A 7,151-nucleotide genomic window follows, 5' to 3' on the forward strand; every position below is an offset into this window, starting at 1 on the left:
ACAATTAAGTTGCTTATTTTCTTATTTTCTTTATTTCTTTTCACTTCATCTGCCTTTCGGCTTAATGAAGGTGTTGGGGAAATGCCCTGTGGATTTGAACAACATCATTGAATTTCAGTCTGCAGAAGGCGTAAAAACCCCGCATCTTTTCGAACACAACTGTTACAAATTCTAACAAAACTAACATCAGGACTTACAAATTACAGGTTAAATACATTTTAAACATAGTAACTATTTTAAAACACAACAAATTGCTGCTAATCTTGTTTTTTGTAAGAACCTAAGAAATATAATCTTATCTCAACAAAAATCTAAGATTTTAAATTTTCAGACAACCATAGACTGAACAAACATTCGAAAAAAAAAACACCGTCTTTAATCAGAGGCTGTACAGACTAAACATTGAACAATCACTAACATTAGGTGATGGACATTACACGAAAAACGCCCAATGAAGAATTTTCCGTTTGCCAAAAATTTTGCATTACCTGGAGCAATAATCGAACCCACACTCTCACAAACATTAAGCTGAATTAAAAACAATGTTGTAAACTTGTAGGTACCTATTTTGTGCTATTTGTTTGTATTCTATGTAACGCAATAGAATATTTGTATTTTATAAAATTTCAATTATATTTAAGACAATGTTTACAAAAAAAAAGAAAGAATTTTGAAAAAAAAAACTTTTCATAATCACTTTTTCCATTTATTTTTGAAATATAAAAAAAAACACTTTTTTTCGGATGTCCACGTGGACATTGAGGGAGGAGGAGTAGGGGTCAGTGAAAAGTCCACGCTTGTCCACGGGGAGGGGGGAGGGGGTCAAAAACCATGAATTTTCTGTCCACGTGGTATATGGACGGCCCCAAAGAAGAAGGAGTTGAGAAATGTGAAACGAGTCCGCAAGCGCGAATAGAGCGACGTGCTGGTTTCCAAAACTCAGGCGGATACATACGCCGAGGTTCTGAGGGCCATGTGAGGCGCTCCGGCGCATTAGGACTTGAGAAAGAGGGGGCCAAGGAAAGCACCTCCCACAGGCATTAGCTCAGGTAAGGTGAAAGCTCTAACGGCGGAGGCGACTCTGTAGTGTAAAAGAACACTAAGTTGGAGAGAGGCAGGCCAAGTCCCAGTGGGGACATAGAACCATAAAGAAGAAGAAGAAGAAGAAGAAGAAGAAGAAGAAGAAGAAGAAGAAGAAGAAGCTCGACAGGCTGGCCCGTTATATTTGGTGATTGCAGTCGGCTAGATCAGATTAGGCTGGTCAGTGTGCCTGCCCAGCATCTACGAGCCGCCAGAGGTGTGCTTCAAGTGCTGCGACACAAGTCGTGGGCGTGTTAAGGCTCCGACAAGATCAAAGTCTGCAGAAAGTGCAGTTTGGAAGGCCACATCGCCAGGGAGTGAAACTTAGCTCCAAAATGTCTGATTTGAACGGCGAACAAGAATCACATGGTAGGTGGGCCTTAATATCCAGGCACGCGCGGAGGTTAAACCAACCGACGATCTGGTCCAGGAAATACATAATTTACACGTCGCACGAAGGCTTCGTAATAGCGAAGATCAACGGGGTGCACTACTGCAGTTGCATACGGATCAGAAGCGGTAGTCACTAGACCACCAATCCCGTCCAAGACGGAAGGCCAGAGAGAAGAATAAAGAAAAACACAGAATACATATACATTGACTACATTCTGACACTCCAGGGTTTCCAGTTAGCCTAGTGGTTAAGGCTATGGATCGCCAATCCGGAGACGGCAGGTTCATTCCAGTGGGTAAAATTTTCTCTACTCCCTGGTCATTTTCCTTGCCTCACAATATACAAATTCATGCAATGGCAGTCAAAAAAAGCTCTTCAATTAATAACTGTGGAAGTGCTCAAAGAACACTAAGTTGAAAAGAGGCAGACCAAGTCTCAGTGGGGATGTAGGGCCATAGAGAAGAAGAAGATCACTCTGACACTCTTCAGTTGAATTTTGCTTATTTATGAACTATAAGGCCGGAACAAATCTCATTTTCTTCTTTTGTCACAATACTCGTTGGGTCGCTAAGGGGGAGGACAATAAATAAATCTATATATATAAAAATGAGTTTGAAGTTTCTTTGAGGCAACAAAACTCAAGAAAGGATGAACCGATCAGCATGATTCTTGCACAGTTCGGTTCGTATTCGTAGTGGCTGTGTTTATATGTACAAAAAGTTACGAATATCAGCCAGAAAAGTAAGAGAATGGATAAAGTACTGATTTTGCATGAGCTGGGCAGAAAATCAACACGATCGAAATAAAACCAATCTAGAGTGCGGTGCTATTTTGAGCTCAACAGTTGTCAATCCACCACAAGAGGTCAAGACAAAGTTTGCCGGGACAGCTAGTAATAAATGTATTTGACGAAGAAATACCCAAGCAATTCGGCAAAATCTATAAACTCATCGGATTTGTTTAGAAATTTTCTGTGCAACTCTAATTTCACCTTAAAATTTTAGAATTTCTTAAATAATTTATTGGTGCCCCCCCCCCCTCAAAATGTGTAATTTCGACCAAAATTTTCCGAGGGGGCGGTGACATAAGAGAAAATCTAAATTTGTGTCAGCCTAACTTGGAATTGGATAATATTAAAAAATATTGAAATTTTCATTAATCAGCTCTTGTGCTGACCAAACCTGATGCACCTACCTTATGCTTGCTGGAAAAGAAACAAAGTTTGGCGCTAGTAAGGTTACACATAATGTTGCGGAAGAATGATAAAGTTTCGAAACTTTATCATTTCCCCTAACAGTGGTTCTCCGTCATATTTTTCCCAAAAATGCTGCAAATCGCTGCACGACGAAGTTTAAAAAAGGAAATTTTGTGTCAGAAGTAGACTGTGCAGTACATTGTGCAAAGCTAGATAGATGCCCTTTGGTTATAGCCATGGTGGCCGCCAAACTTGGCCATATTGGTTCCCCACCTCACTCCACCCGTAGATGATCCGTCCGGCGGTATGCTTCTAGTTCTAGTGTAGGACTAGGTATATGCCTTGATCTATCTGTAAACTCTTTGCCACCGAGCATGCTTTCGGTTAGTGTCTACAGCTAGAGTAAGCAACTAACCCAATCAGAGTGACTGTCGAGCAGGCCAAACTTGTTTCAGCGCAGAGCAGCCGGGGCCATGTAGGGGTAGGACCCGGTCTCGAAAATTGCCAATGTTGTCTTTATTTTTGCAGCAGATTAAGCAGAGTACCTACATAAAGTTACAGCTCGCAATTCTACAAGCTCGGCGTGCTCGTCGCAATCGAGTTTTCATGCAATACCTACTAGGCTTTAGGAGTGGATGCTGTTTTTTTCTCTCTCTCGCTTGGTATATGGTGTTGCGATTCTAGTTAGATGCAAAACTGGCTTCGAATCTGTGTCGCTGAATAAGCTTTCCAAATGCGAGTTAAGTGTCAGTTTGTAAATAGAAGGCAAAGTCGTAGTTCTTGCCGAGGAGCCAATGGAAAATTTTTGAATTTTTGCTTTGGTGTTACTCGTTGCGGATTATTCGAGGCTAAGTTAGCAGTTATAGCCAAGTAGTGAGATCGATGAAAGAGATACAAGTTCTATTAGACATAGTCCTTAAATGGGCGTTCTTTATAGATATACTTTACAAAATGATGTGTGGATTTTCTTTAGAATATTTTTTACTAAAATAAAAAGGACCTTTATCGGCGTGTCTTCTTTGTTTTCAATTGGATGTATTTTTTTTCTAGAAAATATTGATATTTAAATTTGTGCAAGTTCTATTGGGTTGCATCCATAAATTACGTCACGCAAAAATTGACCATTTTTAAACTCCCTACCCCTATGTATGAAACTTCGGGAATTTTTGTATGGGTTGTCACACTTTACTGAACCCCTCCTCCCCGCTAAAAGCGTGAAGTAATTTATGGACGTTCCCATGCAGGTATTTACCAGCGTCAATTTTTAACTCGATATCAAAACCACACAAATAAAATTAAAAACCACATAAGTTTGACCCATAAAACTACAAAATTGATTGAGTATTTAAATTTATTGTAAATGTATCTACTTTCCGGCTCACAATTGGTTCAAACACGAAATTAAGCGCACCGTTTCATCAGTGGAATGATTGGAATTGAAGATCGTCATCGGGTTGAGCCAATTATCCATCATCGCTCACTCAGCACCATCAAGCATCAGCGCAAATTATCATTGCTTTAAAATGAATAGTTCATTGCTGTAGCAGGCCTTGACCTGGAAAGGTTGATTTTCGTCTGCGTCTGACATTTTTTTTTCTCTTTTCAGAGCGAAAAATTTTCAAGAACTGCGGATTGGAAATCGAGTCAAAACTTGGGACTACCTTTGGTTCTCTCCTGGTGGATTGCGTAGCGGTTGAAGTTGGACGATTGTTCGATTGTAACAAGAAGCTTTTTGCGGTGGAAGAGTTTTGCGGTTTTTCTGGCATCAAGTGGATATTTGGCTATCGAGTCCTCCCTCTCATCCCTCTCCAGTGGAAGAATTGTTCATCCCGGTAGCATCCGTTTGAAGTATTGTCGTTGAAACTAGTAGTTGAAGATTAACGAGAGTTTTGTGGGCTCGCCTGGCGATTCGAAGACAAAACATTTTCATTCCCTGTTTGAAGTTTGTTAAGTATTTTATTTTTAATTTTTTATTTTGTGGTTAATAGTAGTGTAGATCTCTATAGTAGTAGTAGATAATGGATATTGATGAAAATTCTTCTGGTTTGAAAGAAGGTGACCCTCCTCCTGGCTCATCTTCAAATAACAAACCTTTTCGGATCAAAATTTTTCCTGCCTCGTTTTCTGGACCGTTTGTAGTGTTTTTTCGTAAAAAGGAAAAACCTATTAACGTTTTATTGATTTCTGCAAAAATCTATGAAAAATATTCATCTGTCAAGGAAATCAAAAAGATTTCACTTGACAAGTTACGTGTTGTTTTTGGTTCGCGTACTGACGCAAACTCTCTTTTGGAATCTAAACTTTTTGCTGATTCATATCGCGTATATGCACCATCTGAAATTTGTGAAATCAATGGTGTCATATACGATGATTCATTGGAATGTGAAGAAATTTTGAATAGAGGAATTGGAATTTTCAAAAATAAAGCTATTTCGCCAGTAAATGTTCTGGATTGTCATCGCCTATCCAAATTCCTTTTGAATGAAAAAGGAGGAAAATATATTCATTCCAATTGTTTCAAAATTACATTTGCTGGATCAGTTTTACCTGATTTTATTAGAGTTGGTGAAGTTGTTTTCGATGTAAGACTTTTTTATCCCAAATTGATGCACTGTGAACGATGCCTCCTTTTTGGTCATACTATTGCATTTTGTTCCAATAAACCAAAATGTTCAAAATGTTCTTCATCACATTTATCATCAGATTGTAAATCAGATAAAAAATCAGATATTTGTATTTACTGCAATAAAAAACATGATTCTTTGAAAAATTGTCCAGTTTATATTGAAAATCAATCAAAAATGAATCAAAAATTGAAAAATAGGAATAAATTTTCTTATTCAGAGATTTTGAAAAATTCTAGTAATATTGCTGCCCCTAATATTTTTGAATCCTTAACTGATGATGAAGAAGATGATTGTGTATATACGGAAAATTTTATTTACAAACCTCCTACTAAAAGGAAGCGTGTTCAAAAAACAAATAATAATATTGATGAAAGTAGTTTAAATCCAAAGGCAGCTTCATTTCAACAAAATTTCCCTTGCTTGAGTTCTTCAAAGCCTCGAATTATTCCTGGCTTTCAGCGTTCTAATTCTGATCCACCAAATAGTAATGAAAATGTTAATGATAACCAAAATAGCAATAATTCTTCAATTTTGGGAATTTTGGAAGATTTAGTTGATTTATTGGGATTTAATGATTTTTGGAAGAAAATAATCAAGATGATTCTACCATTTTTGGCTTCTCTTCTGGATAAATTGAATTCATTTGGACCCATCATTGCTTCTTTGTTTTCTTCGTAATGGCTTCAACAAAACATTGTCACTTGAATATTCTACAATGGAATTGCCGTAGTATAATTCCTAAATTAGATAGATTAAAAGTTCTGATTGCTCAAAATAGTATAGATATTTTTTGCTTGAATGAGACTTGGTTATCAAATTCAAAGTATTTACGTATCCCATCATATAATATCATTCGAAAGGATAGAGATAATTCATTTGGAGGAGTTTTGATTGGCATTAAGAATGGCATTGAATTTAAGTATTTGAACTTAGCCTTGAATATACAACTTGAGCATGTTGTTATTTCTGTTACTTATAATGATTGTAAATTTTGTATTATTTGCATATATGCTTCCCCAAATTCATACTTTTCCAAATCAGAATTCAAAATGATTTTAGATAATGTTTCATCACCATTTATAATTGTAGGTGATCTAAATGCTCATAATTATTCCTGGGGCAGTGATAGAATTGACGGTCGAGGTTCCTTAATAATGGAACTAATAGATGAATTCAATTTAAATATTCTTAATGATGGTTCATTTACGAGAATTGCAGTTCCTCCATTTCAAAATTCATGTATTGATTTATCTTTATGTTCCAATAGTTTAGCATTCAAATTATCTTGGAAAATAATACCTGATCCAAATGGTAGTGATCATCTTCCTATTTTGATTAAATTAAATAATAATGAATGTAGTAATAAAACTGAAAATTCTAATATTGATGATCTTTCAAAAAATGTTGATTGGGTGAAATTTTCTGATTTAATTTCCATTTCATTAATCCATTGGGATAATTCTCAATCGCCAATTGAAAATTATGATCAATTTATCAAAATTTTGATTAAATGTTTACTTAAATCTCAAAAAACCAAGTCAGTACGCAAAAACCACGAAAAAAATCGCCCCACTTTTTGGTGGGATAATGATTGTTCAATTGCTTTGAAAAATAAATCAACTGCATTCAAAAAATTTCGTCGTTCAGGCACAAGAGAAAATTATTTGTCCTACCGTAGGGAAGAAGCTTTGTTTACTCGCGTTACCAAATTTAAAAAAAGAAACTATTGGAAACATTTTGTTGAGAATCTTGATAAAGAAACTTCGTTAAGTATATTATGGTCAGTAGCTAGAAATTTAAGGAAACAGGATAATTCGTCTCCTGTTACATTGGAATATTCAGATAATTGGATTGA

The sequence above is a fragment of the Aedes albopictus genome, chromosome 2 (assembly GCF_035046485.1).
Source record: "Aedes albopictus strain Foshan chromosome 2, AalbF5, whole genome shotgun sequence".
Lineage (NCBI taxonomy): Eukaryota > Metazoa > Arthropoda > Insecta > Diptera > Culicidae > Aedes > Aedes albopictus.